This window comes from Sus scrofa, chromosome 4, assembly GCF_000003025.6.
Source record: "Sus scrofa isolate TJ Tabasco breed Duroc chromosome 4, Sscrofa11.1, whole genome shotgun sequence".
Classification (NCBI taxonomy): Eukaryota; Metazoa; Chordata; class Mammalia; order Artiodactyla; family Suidae; genus Sus; species Sus scrofa.
Window position 1 is genome coordinate 16,507,908 of NC_010446.5, and position 22,183 is coordinate 16,530,090.

Below are 22,183 nucleotides of genomic sequence, written 5' to 3' on the forward strand. Positions count from 1 at the left end.
CCAGGAAAGGTGGGAAAAACATTTGAGTGGGAAGGGACCACGCAGCCCCTCAGGGCAGCCATCCCCCCTTATCCACATACACCATCAGCTCCACATGCACAATCTCCCGTCCACATCCCTGCATAGTTATCTCATTATAGCCTGAGCAGCTCATGGTCAAATAAAGTGCCTCCTGAGACTCAGGTGACGGACAGCATGCATCAGCCCTGGCTTTCCCTGTCTCCCCAGGTTTTGGCTTCTCTTGATCAGGCCTCTCATTCTTTTTCCATATGATGACACAGGCTGAGCTGGTTGGAGAACCTACTCTCCCTGACAGTCACTCCTGGGGGTGGGGGTGTCCACACACACACACACACACACACACACACACACACACTCCGTACAGGCATTCTTTCTCTCTCTCTCTGCAGTTCCTGAAAAAACAGGAATTCTTGTGTCACTCCGCAGGTCTGTGTTTCTGCCCCGAGGTCAAAGCTGCTCTCCCCACAGACACCGGAGTCCAGTTCACAGAGGTCCCTTTGTTCTGCACAGGCAGCACCTCCCTCTGCTCTCTGACCGGAACCTTCTGGCTGCCCCCAGCGCCCTCCTGTGTTCCAGCTCCTCTCCCCCTCATCTTGTTTCTGTTCTTATTACTTCTCCAGGGGCCTGTGGGCCTGATCCTCCCGTGGCTTGCTCGCTTACTTATGGAGTCTCTCCTTTTTTCCTAAAGACTCTGATTCTCAAGTCAGATCTGAGGAACCCTGGGCCTTAGTCTTCTCATCTGTAGAATGGGAATATGTCAGTAGTGATCTGCTTCACAGAGTTGTAAGGATCTCGGTTGAGATGATGCAGGTGTGACACCAGGCACAGTGCCTCGCTCCAAGGAATCACCCAGATGTTAGCAGTGATTACCGTTTTCATTATCATCATTAATTACAATGTAATAATAACAGCCTCTGTTATGCTAAAAGCCGAGATTCTCCCACAGCTTGCCATTCCTAAATTTCTCCATCTCAGGCTTCCTAACTGTCCACCTAGGAATCCTATATAATTCCACGCTCTGATCTCCTGGTTTATCTTCCTTTTCTCTGGATTTGAAAAAATAACATCTGGATTAAGAGTCTGGGGATCTGAAGTCTACTCTCAAGAAAGAGGAAAAATGGCTTGTGACCCTGGGCAAAGACTAGTCCTTCTGTGTTCCATCTCCTTCACCTGAGACATGAAGAGGTTGGACCAGGAGAACATTTTCCCAAGCATGTTCTGGAAGCTTCCATCGAACTCACGCACCCCCCTCCCCTGAGCCCCCTTGGCTAGAGCTGTGCCTTAAGCGACCAACCTCACACCCAGCTTCACCTTGCTTAGCTCATCGTCAGATCTGGATACTGTCTACACTGCCTGGCGCCTCAGCAGACGGTTATAAGGCTGACCCAGCCCCTCTCATAAAAAAGAGGTTTTGAATTGGCGTAAATCTCAGCTCTGCAAGGGAGGAAAATGAACTGCCAGCTCTGCTGAAAAACTAGGACAAGGTTCCCTTTAGCAAGTCTCCAGGTACCGTGCAGGCAATCACTGGGTATCATGAGCCTGAAAATATGCCCCTGCCTGGTACAATGTCTCCTGATTAAGCCGGCTGCCAGGTCCTGAGTAGCAGGCAGGAATGGTGAATTCTACAGCCACACAATTACTAGTAGTTTGGAAAAACCCTTTGAAACACCATGCCAATCATTTAATTCATTTTCCAAGTCCTTTTTTAATGCAAAATATGCTAATATGCTGTTGGAGTGTCCAGCTAGAGAGACCTGATAGAAGCGGGGGGCCTCTCTTGCGGGGAGGTTAAGCGGAGGGCTGGTGGGAATGGGGCAGGGCCAGAAGAATGGCCCATTTTCCCTTCAGGGAAGAAAAGACGGCCGGTGCCACTGGGCTCAAGTGTTTCTTTGTGCTCCTTTCAGCTGCAAAAGGTGTGATCGCTCTCCCAGCTACAGCTCTGGGGCCTAACAGGCTTCTTTTCTGCCCCAAGCGTGAGTCCTGCCCATGGTAAGTACTATGTGTCCTTGAGTTGTCTGTTAGCTCCTCCTGGTAAGTAGGGGACAAGGAAGGAGGGCGTAAAGAGAAGAAAGGGTTAGAGAAAAATTTATGGCTTGAAGGAATAAATTAATTTATGCCCGGAGGGGCGGCTGCGTGTGTCCTTTGAAAAATAACATAATCCAGCAAGACTCCATTTCTCTTACCTATATAAGGGAGGAGGAAAAAATGACAGACTAGGGTCTTTCTTTGAGGTTTTAGATGAATCAGCCTCTTTACAGATTACTGTACCCATGTGGCTGAAATCTGTGTGCTTCTTGGAGCTACTTCATGGCCGATGCCATAAGACCATGAAAAGTCGCTGCTCATTTGGTAAGTATATATCACGGAGTACTATGGTGTATACCCAGCACTGTGCTGGTCTTGGTGGAGGTGGTGATGGCACCCAGGAGGGCAAGCCAGGGCTCTAGTCCTTTATAGTTATTGTTAATTGAGCCCCTGCTATCTTCCAGCGCCCAAAATGCCTTGACTGCAGTGGGAGAAACACACATCCTGGTTCAAGTGAGAGAGGGGTGGCCCAGAGCTTGCAAACAGGGGGCTTGGGCTGGATTTGGCCATTAGACATGTTTTCTTTGACCTATACAATGCTTTAAACATTTGGGGAATTTCTTGACTTTTAAAAGTCAAGATTTCTAACTTCTTTTGGGAAAAATTTAAAAAGGGGCTCCCTGGCCTCCTTGAATCCATGTGAGGGAACAATCAGTGGCAGCTCAGTGGCAAGAGTCCCTTTTAGACTAGGCATGGATAGTCTAATTTGCCAAAGTCACCACCATTCCCTATTACCTACCCCTGGCTAGCCTCCCTCATTCTATTCACCTGCCTGGTCTCTGTGTGCATTTGGGTCTGTTAGCCTGACTTAGGACAGGCCCCTGACTGGCAAATGAGGAATCTGAGGCCCAGAGGTTAGGACAGTAGACAAGTACAGGTCTCTGCTGGACCCTTGGGTCTGTGCTCTTTTTACTGCATCACACTGTGTGTCATCAAGAGCAACCTAAGGATACCTGATGCATTAAACAAACAGGAACTGTCATAACTACTTGGTGGACAGATGAGCAAATGAATGAACGGACGGACCAGCCCAAGCCATAAATGCAGGTGGGCAGGGGGCTAGGGCAGGGGGAGGTTTACGAAGAGGGTGGAATAAAAAAGGCTCAAGAGAAGAAAAAAGGGTTCTTGGCTGATTTGAGGACCTGGGACCCCAATTATTTAGTTTTGTTTTTTATGGCTTTCCAAATGCATTTTTACTATAAAATACAGAACATAGAAATAAAAGAGCATGTAACACATAAACTGTTGAAGATTTTTGGGAGGGTCCTGTTTTCTTTCTAAAAGTTATCAAAGTCAAAATCAGGGTTTTCTGTGCATTTTCAATCTGCACTCACTGCAGAGTAAGAAGCACCCTACCAGCCCGATATGGTGCAGCAGGAAAACCAGGGGGCAGGCCATCAAGATGCCTGCGGTTCTACCCCAACTTGGACACATGGGGAAGGTGGTTTGCCCTCTCTGACCTCAGATAGGGAGACAGGACCAGATCTCTCTGAGGTGCCATGTTCCAGTGCTCTAGGATGCTGTGAGGCCAGGGATGCTGGCAAGAGGACAAGGAACCTGCTAGTCTGTCCGGAAGAGGAAGGTCAGCGATCCAATCACTTACTGGCTCAGGCCAGAAGCAAACCTGTCATCATGGCTACATTAGAACGGGAAACCAGGCACGAGAATCTGTCCCAGATCCTTCCAGGTAACAGGATGCTGGTGAAAAGGCAACTCAGCGGTCATGGGCTCTGGGTGGGCTGAGTATGAGTCGTTTGCATGAGGGATGTGACTTGCCCAAGGTCTGATCCTGAGAATTAAACTATGTCCCAGAAGCTTTTCCTTCTGTCTTTATTCTAACCTTGGCTTCTTGCAAGGGCCAGAGGCCTGGGATCATGACCAGAAAGGCTTCTCGGGCCAGGCCTCACCTTTATGAAAGGTCATACACTTAAACTTTTGACAGTCCCTACAAGACACCCATGCAGCACTCTGAATTTGGGACTCTAACACCTGTAGAAGACTCTGACATAATCTATTTTAAATATGAATCTGTAGTAAGCTTACGGTATGATTCTATAGCATAGTATCTTGGATGGCAAAAGAGTTAACTTGCTGGTTTAATTATTTTACAGAGCCACAATTTCTATAACCTGTTTAATATTTTTTTCATATCTGAACATGCCAGGAGTCTGAAAAAGTGGATGTGGCCTAGGTCTTTTTTTTTTTTTTTTTTTAGTTTTATTTTTAGGGCCCCACCCATGGCATGTCAAAGTTCCCAGGCTAGGAATCAAATCGGAGCTACGGCTGCTGGCCTACACCACAGCTACAGCAACGCGTGATCACCACAGCTCACAGCGACACCAGAGCCCTAATCCACTGAGCGAGGCCAGGGATCGAACCTGCATCCTCATGGATGCTAGTCGGCTTCGTCTCCACTGCACCACAGTGGGAACTCCCGGCCTGGGTCCTTCTTGATCTTAGCAAGGGAGGATCCCGTGGCAGAACTTGAACACTGGAACCTGGGAGGAGGCCCCTTCTGCTCACGGAATGGAAGCAGGGGTCGGGAGAGTGCCGTGAAATGGAGATGGCCCGCTTCCATCTCAGCCAAGGCCACCTGAATGCCAGGAATGTGCTCATAGCTGGGCACAGAGATGGCCAGGCCCTGCCCGGGAGGCAGCCACGGCCTGGCCAGGCAGCCATAAGGCGACGTGACAAGTATGACAACTGAGAGATGCAGAAAGTGCTGGGGCATGTTGGGGGTGGGGTTTTCAACTGTTGATGATTTTGGGAGGGTCCTGTTTTCTGTTTTCTGAAGGAACAGGCCCTTCCTGTTTTGGGAGGGGCGGGGGAGAACATGAGTTTGCCTGAGGTGTCCCAACAGGCCGCTGGTGTGCTGGGAGGTGTGGCAGACACAATAGTGCCCCCAAAGATGCCCCGCCCTCCTCCCCAGTACCTGTGCATCTGTCACCTTAAAAGCAAAGGGTCTCTGCAGACGTGATAAAGTTAAGGATGTTGAGATGGATCAGAAGTCCTTAGGAGTCAAAGAGGGAGGCAGGAGGGTCAGAGTCCGAGAGATCCACCTTGAGACAGACTTAACCGGCCACTGCTGGCCTTGAAGATGGAAAAAGGGGCACACGGGCCACGGGATACAAGGGACCCGGGCATCTGGAAAAGGCAAGGAAATGGATTCTCCCTGAAAGCCTCCAGAAGGAAAAGCCCTGCTGATACCTTGATTTTATCCCAGAGAGATCATGTCAGGCTTCGGACCTCCAGACTTGTCAGATAATAAATGTATGTTGCTTTAGGACATCAAGTTTGTGGTGGTTGGTTGCAGCAGCCCTAGAAAACTAACAGGAGAATTACCCAAGTTAGAGATAGGAGCCTTGGGGGGACCAGTTCCGACCTGGTACCAACCGCCTCTTTGAGGTTCTATTTCTGCCTCCAAAAAACACAAGAGCACCGGGTAGATGGTCTCTAATATCCCTTCCATTTCTTTGGGTGTTGGGTTTTTTTTTTGTTGTTTTTTTTGTTTTTTTGTCTTTTTGTCTTTTCTAGGGCCCCTTCCCGCGGCATGTGGAGGTTCCCAGGCTAGGGGTTGAATCGGAGCCATAGCTGCTGGCCTATGCCAGAGCCACAGCAACGCGGCATCCGAGCCAAGACCTACACCACAGCTCACGTCAATGCCGGACCCTTAACCCACTGAGCAAGGTCAGGAATTGAACCTGCAACCTCATGGTTCCTAGTTGGATTCGTTAACCACTGAGCCACAACGGGAACTCCTCTTTGGGTGTTTTGATTCATTACTTTCTTAATCGAAGTAGAGTTGATTTACAATGTCATGTTAATTTCAGATGTATAGCACAATGATTCAGTTATACATACACATGATATATATTACATATATTACATACTATATATTATAATAACTATATATATAATATATGTTCTTTTTCAGATTCTTTTCCCTGATCGGCTATTATAAAACATTGTGCATGGTTCCCTGCGCTATATGGTAGGTCCTTGTTGGTTATCGATTTTATAGATAGACGCGTATATACAGTCCCTTCCACTTCTGACACTTGATATTTTTAATGTCTGAGGGGAGCAGCCACTGAACCCCTTGGCTGGCAACTGGTCGTGAGGGCTGACAGAAAACAGTGTGGCCCAGAGCGTGTTTGGTGGAATTTAAGTTCTACGGGCTGTGGATGAGGATGAGGGTTCGTCAGAAAAGAGGGCTATTCATGCCCACAAATCAGGCCTGTGCGCTTCCCAGGCACGGTTCCAGGCACGGGGGAGTCAGTGGGGAACCAGGACAGATAAGGTCTGGGCCTGCACAGAGCTCAGGGCAGAGGAGTGAGTGACTTAGTGAATAAGCCAATTTCCTCTGGTCATCAGACCATGAAGGAAATGCAACCTGGTAATGAGACAGCGTGGGGCCGGGAAGCCGGCTCCTCTCAGCAGGGTGGTCAGTGCTGGCCTCCCAGGGTCAAAGGGGACTCTTGTGAGGAGATGAGCTGGGCATGCCAAGAAGAGGAGAAAGGGGTAGGAAAAAATACTGAGCAACACAGAAGTCTTGAGGGTTTAGGGAGTTCCCGTTGTGGTGCAGTGGAAACGAATCTGACTAGGAACCATGAGGATGCAGGTTCGATCCCTGGCCTCGCTCAGTGGGTTAAGGATCCGGCATTGCCATGAGCTGTAGTGAAGTTCGCAGATGTGGCTCAGTTCTGGCATTGCTGTGCCTGTGGCGAAGGCCAGCAGCAACAGCTCTGATTCCACCCCTTGCCTGGGAAATGAAGGTGTGGCCCTAAAAAGACAAAAGCAAAAAAAAAAAAAAAAAAAAAAAGTCCCGAGGGTTTGAATACACTAACTGGCTCATGTGTTCATTTGACGCATTCTTGTATTGACCAGGCAGTGTTCTAGGCATGAGGATACATACAGTCCTGAACAAAACAGGCAAGTGACAACAGGCAGAGCATCATGAGTGAGGAGGAGACAGACTACGTGGAAGTTAGCAGACAAGCGGAACATCAGGACGTCAAATAAAAGGACTGAGGTACAGAGCAGGTAAGGGGCTGGGGGCCTGGAAAGCCCTCTGAGAAACAGAGCAGGGAAAGGGGCCGGGGTCCGGGAAGACCTCTCGGAGGTGATGCTATCTGAGTAGAGTCCTCACACACAGGAGGAGTGAGTGTGCAAACTAACACGACATTGGAACCCTTTGTTATAGAGGTTTTTAGTTTGTGTGTGTTTGTTTTTAATGGCTGCACTGGTGGCATATGGAAGTTCTTGGGCCAGGGAATGAATCCAAGTTGACACGGCAGCTGTGGCAACGCCGGATCCTTTAACCCGCTGCCCCGCAATGGAATCTACATTTCCACAGCCACTGAGGCTGCTGCAGTCAGATTCTTAACCCATGGCACCACAGCAGGAACTCCTGGTCATAGAGCTTCTTGCACGACGCCTGCTTCACAGACGCACTTGGAGAGATGCTGGCACGGAGACAGCTGAAGCATGAAGCTGGCACCTGCACACTCACAGGACTGCGGTGGGCAGTCCGGATGGAGGCTGAGAATCTCCTGAAAGCAAAGGAAGGCCTGGCACAGAGAAGACCCCCCCTCCACTTCCAAATGCATATTGGAAAATGGGGGTGACTTGGCGGGGGAGGGGAAGGTCTCTGCTGGACCTCTGGATTTGTAAATCCCGGCACACCCCCTGGGCTGCCTGGATTCCTGCCCCTTGCTGCTGGATCCACGATGCTGGCTGGCCGGTACGCTGAGCCCAAGATTAGACGAGATGGCCCCAGCAGGCGTGGGCAGCGACTGTGGCTCCCACGATCCAGAAAGCAGAGTAGAAAAACAGGCATCTTTCCTAGGATGCTGCGTCGTCAAGGACATGTATGTGTTTTTCAAGTGTATCTGGATGACAAGGATCAGTGTTCACATTTCTGGGGCTCTTGACCCAAGGCTTCCTTCCATTTATACCCCAGAACCAGAAACAAGATCTGGGGCCCACACCGAGCTCACTCTCTACTCACAGAAAGTCCACACCCAGAGAGAGAGAGAGAGAGAGAGAGAGAGAAATAGAGAGACAGACTCATACTCTGTCCCAGGAGCCCCAGGGAGCTGCTCTGAGCATGAAGGCCGCCGGCGTCCCCGCGATGTCCTTTCCTGTCTAGAGAAGGCTGTCTGGACTTTCTCACAGCTCAGGCCGCGTAAGGCACATTATGCATTCAGGTCCTGCGGCAGGAAGCCTTCCAGCAGCAGCCCCTGCTGCCTGGCTCTGGCAGAAATGCCCTTCTCTCAGGAGCAGAAGCTGCTCCGGGTGAGCTGGGCTCCAGGTCTGTCCCGGAGGCTCGGAGAGGCCACACTGGGGTGGCAGGTGGTGATGCCACTCCCCTTCCACGTGCCCTCGGCAGCAAGGGATCAGTGCAGAGACGGATAGAATGGGAACCGTCCCACGGGCTGCTCTCTTTTCTGAGCCTTGGCTTCCCAGCAGCGGAGAGAGGGCCCAGGATCAAGCGCGTGTGTGGTTCCTCTGCTCAGATGCTCTCCTGGCCCCTTGTCGCCCCATCACCCACCTTTTTTTTGGTCTCAGCTCAGTGTCATTCCATCTCGACTGGATCTGAGCCTGCCGTGCTGGGTTCTTGCGGCACGTCCTGCCTCTTTATGAGCACCTGAGAGGGCTTCGAACCCCAGGCCTGCCGCGGATTGAACAAATCCCATCACCGCCCCAGGCCTCCGTTGCTAAAGAAAGGGGGTTAACAAGATGCTTTCGATGGTCCCTTCCAGTCCCAACACCCTGATATTTCCCTTCCCAAGAGCCCTGAGCACGGCATTTACCCAGGCAGAGGACCTGACCTTGGGGGTCTAACCTTGGGAAAATCCCCTTCCCTCTCTTTCATTTACTTAGCTATAAAATGACAGATCAAACTGCAAGGCTAGTTTCTAAACTTTTTTTTTTTTTTTGCTACATCCATGGCACATAGAAGTTCCCAGGTCAGGGAATGAACCCATGCCACAGCGGTGACAACACTGGATCCTTAACCCACTGCACAACCAGGGAACTCTGGTTTCCAAACTCATTTTTTTTTTTTTAATGGAATTTTAAAACAGGTGAAAGTGGAGCTGCTTTGACTGGAGTAGGAAGAAGGGTCCGCAAGGCCCTTTCTGTTTTGGCCTCTGAGGCATTGCTCCCAGCAGGACTCCTGAAGCAGAGTTCTAAGACTGCTCCCTTGGGTGGTCATTCCAAATCCAACCCAGACTCGAGTTCCGATGTCCACCCACTCGCACCTCACGTCTACTCAGTGCCTCCATTCTGTGGGGTCTGGAGATGTTCTTTGGAGAAGCATCCAAAAGATACAGAAGTTTGCCTGCTCCGCCTTAATTTTTTGTTTTTTTACATGCTTAATTTCTTCTTTTTTTTGCTTTTTATGGCCACAGCTGCAGCCTATGGAAGTTCTCAGGTTAGGGGTCAAATCAGAGCTGCAGCTGCTGGCCTACGCCACAGCCACAGCAACTCCAGATCCAAGCTGCTTCTGCAACCTACACTACAGCACACAGCAACACAGGATCCTTAACCCATTGAGTGAGGCTAGGGATCGAATTCACATCCTCATGGATACTAGTCGGGTTCATTTCCATAACGGGAACTCCCTACATGCTTAATTTCAAATGTTGCCCCATAGAACACAAGAAGTGAGAATTTTAAAGGTAGGAGAGAACAAAGCCATCAATTAATCCATTTCCATATCATTGCTATGGACGCAAAAGGCACAAGCGCTGAAACAAAGGACACAAGTGACCGTAGCCAGCTCTGTCTGCTCAGAGACGAGGCACCAATGCCCACCGAGGTGGGGTGCCTGCCCCCAACACACTCCCGAGCATGATGGGACCCAGCAGAGCTCCTCTCATTCCTACCAAGGAGGGAAGGGCAGCCCATCGGGAGACCTGCTGGTCCCCAGGAGCACCCGAAGGGCCAGAGACACAAACGAGGGCCCCACAGAGCCGGCCGGCCCCTCCTCCAGAACTCAGAACTTGCTCAAACACCTCCCACCCATCGCCATCACCCAGGTGTGAATGACTGGGTGGTTTTCTACAGCCAGGGCTGCACACTCCTTTGTTTCTTTATTTTCCAACGCCTTCTGAATTCATCACCCTCCTCGTGATGAGCAGAACGTGCTGAGGTTTGCAGAGAAAGAGCAGGTGCCCTGCTTCCTCAGTGTCAGAGAGACACAAGAGCCCACCGAGAAATCCTCTGTAGGAAGGCTCACTGCATGGGCTGTGTGGGCATCTAGTAGGTTTGGATTTGGAGACTAGAATGGCTAACCTTTAAGGTTTGGATTTGGAGACTAGAATGGCTAACCTTTAAGGTTTGGATTTGGAGGCTAGAATGGCTAACCTTTAAGAATCAGAGAGAAACCTTTTGTATTTTGAAGCAACCGACTCTTTTTTTTGGCTGCACCAGTGACATATGGAAGTTCCCAGGCCAGAGATCGAATCCGAGCCATAGCTGTTGCAACGCTGGAGCCTTAACCCACTGTGCCACAGCAGGAACTCCAAGGCAGCTGATTTTTTATTATTGTTTTTGCAAAGGCTCTAAAGCTTCTCTAAAATCATCTCCTAGAGTCAGAGCTTCTCTGAGTCTTCCCCCAGTGCTTACAAAGATGCATGAAATCAGTAGTCATTCTGCCACCCCGATTGTGTCCCACTCTCAGCCCCACCGTCTGGCTGGTGACGATTCTCTTTATCAATCCCAAGGCAGCAGCTGAACCCCGTGCAGGATCTGGCATCTCCCCCCACCCCACGCCCCGCCCCCTTGTCCTGTTCGATCCCCTTGAATGTAAATTGTCAGCCCTGCAGTGACAGACACAGCAAGTTGCAAAGGGAGGGAGGCGGTGCTATTTATAATGCAGTGGAGTTCACCCTCAGAACACAGCCATTTTTTTCCAGGCCACCTGCCAGAGCCCACATTCCCCAGGCTCCATATATGGGCCTCCCCACAGGCCCCCACGGCCAGAGCCTCACCTCTGAGGGGACTAAGGCAGCCAGGCGAGTCAGGAAGGTAAGGCTGGATCGGTTTCTCCAGGGCCTGCAAGGAGGCCAAAGCCAGCCAGGCAGCCTGGCCTCCCCCTTTGGGGTGATCTGAGACGGGGGCAGGGGGAAGAGTCCGGAAATTGGGTACCAGCCTGACAGAGCCTGGAGAGCAGCTGGCTTCCCCCCAGGGCTTGAATAAGAATGGGGAGGAAAAAAATGTATTCTTGCTATAAAACATTAGGTCACCCCAGAGTTTTGCCAAGTGGTTTTCAATTGTTTCCACTGCGATGTGACTGAGGTCCATGGCAGCCTTGCCAGCCCCCCAAGGGCTCCGAAAGCTGGATTTATGGACGACCTTGGATAGGAGATGGGAGGAGAAGTCTGGGGAGGGCGAGCAGGCTAAGGCAAGGGAGTGAGCTTCTGCCAAGCAGATATTTTTTGCGCACGCTCAGCTTTGATTAGCATATATTAAGGACCCAGAAGAGAAAGGTGTCTGGCTTTTCCTGGGCATTGGGACACAGACAACCAACTGCCTTCTGGAAGCCAAGCACGGAGGCAAGAGGAAGGGCCTGATGGGGTGAGTTGTCATTCCCGGCTCTTCTCATCTCTGTCCTTTCTGTGATGCCCATGGGATCAGACTGGGGCCACAAATGGGTCCCGGGGAGGGGGTGCCCTATGGAGCAGGAGTCCTGGAAACCCTCCTCCAAGTTCATGTGGGCAATTGCACTTCGATGTCTTGGGAAATGTCCCCAAACCGCCTCAAGAATTGTCTGCAGCGGACACAGGTATCAAATCAAGTTCAAGTCCTTCCTCTAAACAGCCCTCAGGGTCATCTGTCTATCTCGTCCTTAGGATGGAGAGCATCGGGTATTATGATGAACGGTTATCATTGATATTAACAGTTTGGCTTTATTGATGCCAACCTCTTAACATACAGCATCTCATTCAATCCTCATAATGACTCTGAGTGAGGGGTGCTCTTCTGTCGGTGAGGAAACTGGGGAGCAGAGAGGTTCTGGGGTAGCCCTACAGAAGCTGGGTGCTGAATGAGTCTGTTCAGCTTCTCACTCCCAGCCGCTACACTTTAAACCAGTTCCCATCACTCAGGCCTGCTGTCTTTGTTACATTTGATCCCTGCAGGTGGAGGCCACGTCTTAAACACCTGGCCTCTTCTTCTCTTCTCCGAGCATCCGGAACAAATCAGACCCACAGAAAATCTTCACTCATGTCCCTCAGCCAAGGCACCCTTTACCTGCGAGCTCTTTTCAGCCTGGGACGGATTCCTGAGTCTTTCGATTCCTTGGGCTCTGTAACCCTCCCTGAGAGGCCACAATCCCTTATCTGTGGAGGTCCCAGCCGTCCCCACTGTTACCCATTTGCTTGCGACAAACATGGGGCTGGCACTTCGGCAGGGGAAAAGCAGCAGCAGGAGTTGATCAATTCCTAAGCAACGGAAGATCCTGTTTTCATGCAAACGTCCCCGGCATTAAAACAAAAACAAATTCTTCCCAGGGCGCGTCCTGGATGCCAAGTCTTCTTGCAAGACGCATTTTGAAGCAGGGTTTTGCGCCTGCGTGGGAGACTAACGGGGGCTGGGAGGAGAGCTGCATGCCAACTGCGACTCTATAGGCTCTCATTTAAAACTCACAGCCACCCCCTGAGCTAGCCACAGCCGGATCCCGATTTGACAGACGAGGAAACAGGCAGAGGGAAATGAGGAAACATGTCCAGGGTCAATCAGCTGGCGAGTGGCAGCCAGGGGATGTGACCAGGTCTGACCGGAGCTGTTTTGTTTTGGACACAGGCACAATGCGACTGTATTCACCTTACAGAGACCAGGGGGTGACCATGAACATTTCAAGATGACTAGAGGCGAAATCTTTTTCTCCTTAGTGTGCTTTTCTCATCACATAAATAAAAAACTGTACTTTTCTCAACAAAGAGAAAGAAGGAATGAACCTGGGTACCACTTCTCTTCACACGATCAACCGGTCCTGGGTATGACTCTGGATGAAATGTTAGAACTGACTAAATGCTGTGGAGTCTGTGATGCCTACAAAATGCTCAGAAGCATCCCTGATGACTTGGCTGTGGCCACCTTCTCAGCTCTCTTGCCTCTGAGGCCAGTAGCAGATAAAGGGAGGGTGACAGAAAGAGATGTAAGAAACAAATGCAGGGCCCTTAGGTGGAAAGGCAACAAGTGCCCTTGAGTTCTGAAGAGGTGGGGATCACTGAGGGCTTCCTGGAGGAGGAATTTATTCCATAGCAACTCAGAGGCTTTATAACAGACAGCTGTGGCCTGGTCCTGCAGGAGCTGGACGCCCACCAACTCTGGCATTACTGGAACACTTCCGGGGACACTGGGCTGGCCCAGTGGTTATGGACTGTGCCCACGGGCCATCTAGCCTCCAGCTGGCTCCTGAAGCTTTGTTCTTCAGGATCATGGGGTTCAAAGACAACATGCATTGATGGGGTAAGGGCAGACCACAAGAGTCACTTTTGGCAAATGACCAGGCCTGCAGCACTTTTGTGCTGCAAGATCATCAGGTACTGTCCCCTTCCTGCTGATTCCTAGTTCACGGCTGACGGTCCAGCCAAGACTCCAGCTCAAACCTCTTTCCTCTTGCCTCTGCAACCCTCCGTGCAGCCCCCTTTCTCACACTGAGGCAGTGGCTGCACTACGTGCTCAGAAGCACCCAGCGATCCTGGGATTGGGAGATACAGAGAGCATATCTCCTGGAGGCAGCCTTCTCAAGGTAACCAGCAAGCGAATCCAGGGCAGGGAGGAGCTTCCTCCTGGTGCATCTCCCTTCCTAGTGTTACTGCTATTACAGCAACTGGGACTGAGCAGGCAAAGGTCTGGTGCTAGGAATGGTGAGTAGGCAAGTCTGGCAGGAGAAAAGGGCCCATAAAGGGACTTTGTGGTAATTAAAAGTGACAGGAACCAGCTGAGTGGAAAGAGCATGGACTCTGTGTACAAAAGACCTGGGCTGGCATCCAACACTGTCGCCGTGTCAGGGGTGGAGAGTGCTCCCCAGTATTCACCGTCTCCTTTTCCTCCCTGGGCAGCAGCTGGACTACATTTCCCAGGCTTCTTTGTGGTGACAAGTGGTCATGTGACAGCTTTTTGGCCAATGGAATTCGAATAGAAATGATGTGAGCTCTGGGCCCTAAAAACCTCCCACTTGTGGTTCTGTCTTTTCTCTGTCCACCAACTGAATGGAAAGTGCTCCCAAGACTAGAGGGAGACAGAACCACAAGAGGGAGGAGCCTGGGTCCCTGAATCACTGTGTGGAACACCACGTGCCAGACATACACTCTGAATTGTGGTCTGAGCCGGAAATAGCCTTCTAGGGTGTGAAGCTATTAAAATTTGGTGATTGATAAAGCTGTTAGTTCAACCGGACTAGTATAATGTTTTACTTGCCACGTGACTTTGGATGAGTTTCTTAACCTTCCAAAGCTTAGATCCCCTCATCTGTAAAATGAGAATTAAAAACAAAACCTTCCTGAGAATGACTGGGCTAGCATTTGTAAAGTTCCTCCAACCAAGGCTCCTTCATGATTTTTGTGAGCCCTAGGCTTTTGCCTTTGTGGGTCCCTTCCTGCATTTAAAACGAACAAATAAACAAACAAACAACCTCAAAAATTAGGTTGTAAGATTACACTGGCATAAAGACAAATATATTCCAGGCTGGATTAATCATTATGTTTATCATATTTATTATTTTAATAGCTTATTTTATATTCATAATTATTATATGCATGTATTTCTTCTAATTTTAAAAGAAATTTAAATGAAACATATTCTAGGGCCCTAAAACTATAGTGGGTCCCCAGCACCATCCCTATCGTATCTAAGGAAGAAATGGATCTTTCTTACTGCATGATGCCTGGCCTGTGATGCATGGAATAAATAACTACCACAGATATTTTTAAAAAATAATAGGAAGATGGAGACATGAAATAGCCACAAATGGTTACGTAGCCCTTTCACACCTCATTTCCTCCAACGCTCACATCCACTGTATGAGATGGTTCCATCTATATTTTCCAAAGCAAAGGTCCAGGAGATTAAGTGTCATGCTCAAGAGGGGTAAGAACCTCTACGGCTCGGCGCTTTCTGCCTGCCGCCTCATGCCAGGCACAATGCTAGACGCCTGTCCTACTGCATCGCTTTTAAGTTTCATGACCCTGTGATGACATGGGTCTTCTTTCTTATCCCCATTTTACAACTGAAAGAAGAAATCAATGCTGAGGACAAGTGGCTGAGCTGAGAACAGAAACCACTGCTGGTGCCAAGACTAAGGCTTGCTCCATCACCTCACCTTTCCATCTCCCAAGAGCTGTGTCCTGAGCACTGATAACTGGCAGTATCTGTGGGGGTGTCGGTCACCCCAGCACCTCCTTTCACAGAGCAGAGAGGGACTGGCTCAGGGCTGACGTCCAAACACATCATGCCAGATTATACTCGGGCTTTCTCATTCTCTACCCAAATGTTCTCCTTCAAAGGTCTAATTATAGTGACTTCTATTTTCTTGTAAATAATCACATCTGTCATAACTGATTTCACTGATCCAAGGCTTCAAGTTGGCAGTCTTGGAGGCCTGAGCCAATGTGTCAATTATGCCAAGCGGGCTGTAAGTGAAAGTTGCACGAAATGGAAGAGAGAGGAAAAAAACTCGCTGCAGGCATATATATAGATGGTGGGGACCAAGACGTGCTTTTTCACAATAACAATATCAACACAAACTCCCAAAGGCGGCCAGTGGAGTCAATGAGTGAAACTGACACAGCCGGCCAGATCCCAGAGAAGGAAAACCATCTTTTTAGTGGAGACTCGGTCTTAGAAACAGGTTTTACTAATATCCTTTGCACCTAAAGTGACGACGCCCCCCCCCACCCCGCCCCGGAACGTGCCATAGCTCTTTGTGCTTGTTTTCAAGAGGGAAGACAGAATACAGGGATCCCTCCCATGAAAGGGTCCCGTATCTGAAGGGCTGTGTTTTGAGTGCAGCTGCTCAGCCAGCATAGCATCTGGACTTGGCGACCCGTCTCTCTCCACCTACCTTATCAGTATTGTGACTAAGCAAGTCATTTCACTTTCCTCAATTCGTCTCAGCTTCCTCACCTATAAAATGAGGACAACCTACAACTCCCATGGGGCCGAATGATACAATGACCGTGTGTGGCAGCCTCTGGCAAGTGTTCACACGGCATAAATGCGAATCACCATCACGATGATGCATAGATCAGTGTGTATGGAGTCCTGCTTTCAATCCGTGGGGGTGGTTTTTTTCCCTCCTCAAAAAATTCTAAGTAGAAAGAGTCGTGTTTTAAGTCGGAGAGGGGATGGGAGAAGGGATGATGGGATCTACGTGGGACTTTTTTCATAGGGAGTTGTTTGAAAGTCATCTTGCCAATTAAGCTCCGCAAGTCCCTGTGTCTGACGGGAAGTTCCAAGAAAAGAGTGTTTTCTAGGTAAGAACAGGGAGAAATGAAAGGCAGCTCTCATCTACTTCCTCAGGTGCTTCGAGGGAAGGGACACATGCTTCTGGTGACTCAAATCCTGCAGCAGGTGTAACCTCCTTTGGGTCTGGCCAACCCATGGAGCAGAGGCGCTAAGAGCACAGACTTTGAGCTTTGAGTCCAGCTCAATGCTCCACTCATGGGACGGATTTGGGCACGTTATCTCACCTTCGTGTGCTTCAATTTCCTCACCTATAAAATGAGGACCATAACCATACACTACCTACCCCTGAGGGTGGTGGTGAGGAATAAAGGAATGAACACGTCAGTGGCTGATAAGAGGACCAGGAACACAGGACGCAATCAGTACCTGTCAATGGACATATTCCAGCATGACCGCATCCAGCATTTATTAACCTGTGTGTTTAACAAGTGAGTTCTCTTTCAGATTTTCCACCTCCACCTTCTTCCTAAGAAGGAAATTCTGAGTACCGTCTATAAGACGGTTGAACCACTACGTTGTACATGTGAAACTAATATTATATTGAGGATCAACTAGGCTTCAATAAAAAGAAGGAGATTCTGCAGTCCACACAGAGAAAACCTGGCAGCAAAGCACAATGCTAAGAGCGCCGTGATCTACAAGGGAATCTTCAGGAGGGGCCCCGAGGTAGCCTCCTTCAAAGGAATTCCTTTCTGGAGCAGAGACGTGGAGAAAGTTTGGGACTGAAAATCAAGAGATCTCCAGTAAGAGCCGTTTTCCCACCCTGTGGCCTTGACCAAGTCACTCCTCTCTGGGTATAAATGTTCTCAGCTGTAAAATAAACAGGGCTTTTGGCTGTGCATCTCAGTTTATTCTTCTATAAAAAGGGATAATAGGAAGATCTATCATATGGGTGCTATGAGGTGCGACCCAAATAATGCATCGCGTACTAAAACTGGCGACCATGGCCCACAGGCTCTAGACCACCTGGCTTCTGTCCCTCCTGGCCCATCACTGTCCCTCTCACCTGTTCTGCGGCACCCTCGGGTCTCCTAGTTTTCCTTGGCCCCTCAGCATTCCTGCCTTAGGGTCTTTGCCCTGGCTTTGTCCCTCTGCCTAGAACCCTCTTTCCCCAAAGAGCCCCTTAGCTCACTCCCCTACTTCCTTCAAGGCTTGAATGATTATCTTTTTTCCATAGCAAGTATCACTGTCTAGCAGAGTACCTAATTTCCTTATTTATCATGATTATTGCTTATTGTCTTAGTCTCTCCCGAGACCAAGAATGTAATTTCCACAAGGGCAGGAATCGCTGTTTCGTTCCCCAAGAGCCTGGAAGACCACCTGCCACATAAGAAGTGAGCAATAAAGATTTGAGGATTCGAGGAGTGAATGAATGGAGAGCGCTCTGTACACTAGCAAGGGCGATTTCTGGCAGCGTTCCTAAATGGGAAGGGTAATTCTTCCCCCTCACATGTCTTCCTTCACTGGGGAAGCATCCTCAGTTAGCTAGATACCTGGACCTGCTTTCACACCGCCCCCCCACCCCGTGCCTCCCCTCTGCCCCTGGAAGTGGAGTAGAGCACCTGTTGGCAGGTGACGGTCCCTGGTCTATTCCTTGACTTGGTGAAGTTAATCCGCAAGCATCAGAGATGCAGCCTCTTTGCCTGTTCTGTCTCCTCCTGCTCAGTGAGTGGCAATGACCTGGAGCACGTCTCTTTGCAGACTTGGAGTTCCCTTACTGAACCCTTTTGGCATGGAGGGCAGGGCGGGGAGTGTTAGAAAAACTTCTAACCAGTAACGTATTCTAATCACATTGTCTGACCCTGTGCCTCTCTCCATCAATCCGGAACCTGGCCTCTCCATCAATCCGGTAACAGGGGTCTGCCGTTTATGGACCCCTAAAACTCCAATGCCAAAATTCCCCATTTTATCAAGTGAAGCCCCGTGTTCCCTGGTTCCAGACTGTCTACAATCCTGGCCACTCTCCTGGACATATTCCTTTGTGAATGTCCACTCTACATGCAACCCTGCAAACTGAGCACGATTCTACAATGAGGTCTGTGATGGGGGAAAAGGGCTGTTACTGGCTCTCCCACTCTGGACGCCACTCTGCTATCGAGGCTGTTACATCTCTACAACCCTCCTCCGGCTGCCGGTCCCTCCTGGACCTGACGTCCGTGGACCCTCCCTACCCGGGATCTACGATGCCTCAGGGGTCCATCCCCTGCTCCTGTGGGACTTGATGCTGTTGTGCAAGTTGCTAGCCTGGGCTCCTTTTCTTGTCCACTGAGATCTTCCAGGACACTGTCTCTATCACCCGGCATGGTCCCTATCTCTCCTGGCTTCATGTTATCTCTGACCACAGCCAGAAGATAGTGACTGCTGCCTGAATGCGTGCAAGGTCTCAGGCGCCGGGCCTGGCATTCTCCCTACCTTGTCCCTTTTAATCCTCAAAACAAGCCAACAAGGCAGGTGGTACTACCTCCCATTTTACAGATGAGGAAACTGAGGTTTTACAGGGAAAGGGTCTTTATGTGTCATCATAGCTTGTAGCAACGTAAGTTCCAAGACTGGGTGGCTGCTAAGGGTGGCATTTAGGTCTTCATTTAAGCCACAGGTAAAGGTGTGAACAGAACGGGGGTGAGTCCAGACACCCCAGGAACTTAGCCCATATGCTTTCACTGAAACAGCACCCCTGCCTCCCTTCCTCAAGCATCCAGACAATAGTGATGGCGAGTCATCAGGATACACAGACATTACCAGCGTGCATTTATTAAGCTCTTACTGTTTGCCAGGAATTGTGCCCAGTGCTGATTTACATGATCTCTTAAAATGCTTTAAAATATTCTTAACAAAGAAATGCACTGATCATGGTCAAGAGCTCAAATACTACAAAGTTTTATAATGAAAGCCACCAGCTTAAAATAAAACCTACCCACTCCTCGCCAAACAGACGAACACTCCCCAAAGGCAACCCTTTCTGTTTTCTAGTTCTTTTGGTGGTGACTTCTCTAAGTATAGGATTTCTCTTAACTTTCAGAAAGACTGGATGGTGTCGAAAGAATGACCACCTCTCTTTACAGATGATGAAAGGTCTCAGGCCACACAGCTGGAAAAGAATGGAGCCAGGATTCAAAGTCACCTCTGCCTCGCTCCAGGGCCTGCTCTTAAGCTTTGGGCTCTGCGGCTGACATGTTTGGCACCAAAGGATGTGGCTCAGGTCACATGGTCCCAGGATGGCTTCTGAGGTCACTCGTCTAAGATCCCTGGCAGCGGACATAACTAATGACAGCAAGGGATTATACAGGCCTGAGTGTTCTCTCCCTGGGGAGGTCTGTTTCTCAACTCTTCTTTCTGGCCCCTTTGGGTCTGTGCTCCTCCAGCCACGTCAGACACCTGGGCCCTATCTGTGAGGATACAACAGCCGGAGGCTGAGTTTCTGGGGCTCTGATATTCCTCTCCAAGAACCTCGCATCTTTCTGTGTCTTATCCTAGAAGATGCCAGGAAGGGCACTGGTCACCATCTCTGTTAGGATGTTGCAAGAAAGACCAGTGCCCTTTTCAGATTCAGGTTTTATGAAGAAATGGTTTGCTTGAGAAAGCACATGTGCAACATAAGAGGCAGCATTGACTCTATTTGTTGATGATACAGCTACTGGTTTCCACCAGCCCAGACGGGTCAGGTACGGGTACTCCGTCACTAGCTCTGGTAACCTGGCAAGGTACTCGCCTCTCTGTAACAGATTCTTCCAATGTCAACCTAAAGGAGGGTGGTGAGAATTATGGATTATGCGTGAGGAATCACAGAGGTTGGCAGATGAGAGCTTTGAACTTCCGGATCAGAACCAGGGCTCCAGACATGCTATTATTACTTATCAGTACTGTTGTTGTTGCCTGGCACCCTGCAGTTTACTCAAGGTGTCTCCCTGTGTCTAAGTCATGGCAGAAATGATCGTGTCTCTTAAAAGCGCTAAAGGTATAATCACTGGCCCCATTTTCCAGATGAGTAAGTAAATGAAAAAAAAAAAAGGTAAGTGATCTTCCTCCCGGGGGACAGGATGGTTCAGTCAGGAGCGGTCATGAAGACTCATCTGAATTCTCCTGCTAACAAGACTGGGTGCCTTTGGACAAATCACTGTTTGAGCCTCGTTTGTGAAAATGAGAGGGCTGAAGCCAGGGCCTCAGCTCCACTCTCTCTCCAAGAGACGATAAGCACTGCAGTTGAAAGAAGGTCTCCCGGAGTTGCCGTTGTGGTGCAGCAGAAACGCATCTGACTGGGAACCATGAAGACGCAGGTTCGATCCCTGGCCTCCCTCACTGGGTTAAGGATCCAGCGTTGCCATGAGCTGTGGTGTAGGTTGCAGACACGGCTCGGATCCCGCGTTGCTGTGGCTGTGGTGTAGGCTGGCAGCTATAGCTCCGATTGGACCCCTAGCCTGGGAACCTCCATATGCCATGGGTGCACCCCTAAAAAGCAAAGCAAAAAAAAAAAAAAAAAAAAAACCAAAAATAGAAAGGACTCCCAAGTCAGACTTTGGGCTTGAATTGGGGGTCTTCCACTTACCACCTGGGTGACCTTGGGCAAATTACTTGGTCTCCCTGTGCCTCAGTTTCCTCATCTGCAAAGTGGGGCTAATAACAGAACCCATCCTAGAAGGTTGTTAGCGGAATTGAATGAGCAAGCTGTGTAACGTCTCAGGTACAAGGCCTGGCCTGGGAAAAAGCAGAGTGATCCTCGGCTCTTATTCCTGAGCCTTAGATGGCCAGCCCAGCCTGCTATACCCTGTCAGCCCTACGCCCTGCGTGTCAGCACTAAGACCTCGCTCCTGACCACGGGGTGCCCATGGGGCAGGGCATCGCCTGTGGTTTCCAGGTTGGGCGGTCGGTCTCAGGAGAGAGTGTTAAACTCTCAACCTAAATTCAAAGGCCCCCTCCGAGTGCCTAACATTTCAATCCAAATGGAAACATCCTATTTTTCTATTTCGCCCTATAACATTGATAGCAGCGGTTTGCTTTCCTTCCTACACAGTCTGGAAATCCTGAATAAATGTCAAAAAGAATTCACTGAGTCAACAAGCATGTGATAGCATTAAAACTCTCAGGAGTGAAACGTTTCCTATGCTACCAGAAGCGTAAAGGGAGACTATTTGCAATTACACCACTCAATAAATCTACTATTTAGGGCCCAACTGACGTAGCGATCCCATGTAGTCAATAGGACAGTGGTTCATTCAGTCCACTGGAAAATATCTGAGCCCGACGGGAGCCGGGCCTGGTCCCATGCTTTGATGATCCAACAACAAGGACGATGTCAATAATAGTAGCAGCAGCAACAGCTGCTCCCACTTAATTGCCTGTTGTGTAGGATCGCCTCCCTTTGCCCGGCAGAGCCACTCTCTGCCCTTCTCCACTGCGCTCTGCCACCCTTGACGATGGTCTCTGCCGGTGTCCTCACCCTCTGGCACGAGATTAGAGGGTCAAAGGAGAGTGAGGGCCCACCCCCACTGTGGGATCTCGAAAAAGGGAATCTGTGCCTCCGCTTTCCCATCTGCCAAATGGGTTAAACAGTAATACCCGCCCCCCCATAAATGTGGCTCAGATGCATTCATGGGTTTAG

General features: G+C 49.7%; 1 protein-coding gene and 2 long non-coding RNA genes across 4 annotated transcripts in view; 2 read left to right on the forward strand and 1 right to left on the reverse strand.

Annotated features, from left to right (window-relative positions):
* The window catches only part of ZHX2 (zinc fingers and homeoboxes 2), a 178,960-nt gene that overhangs the window by 133,008 nt on the left and 23,769 nt on the right, over nt 1–22,183 (reverse strand). The window lies entirely within an intron of this gene.
* On the forward strand, nt 1,097–7,131 carry LOC106509976. Its single transcript, XR_002343132.1, has 3 exons — nt 1,097–2,010; nt 6,041–6,097; nt 6,994–7,131. It is a non-coding gene; the product is annotated as an uncharacterized LOC106509976 (long non-coding RNA).
* LOC110260228 lies at nt 10,391–17,426 on the forward strand. The gene is made up of 2 exons (XR_002343131.1): nt 10,391–11,142; nt 12,255–17,426. It is a non-coding gene; the product is annotated as an uncharacterized LOC110260228 (long non-coding RNA).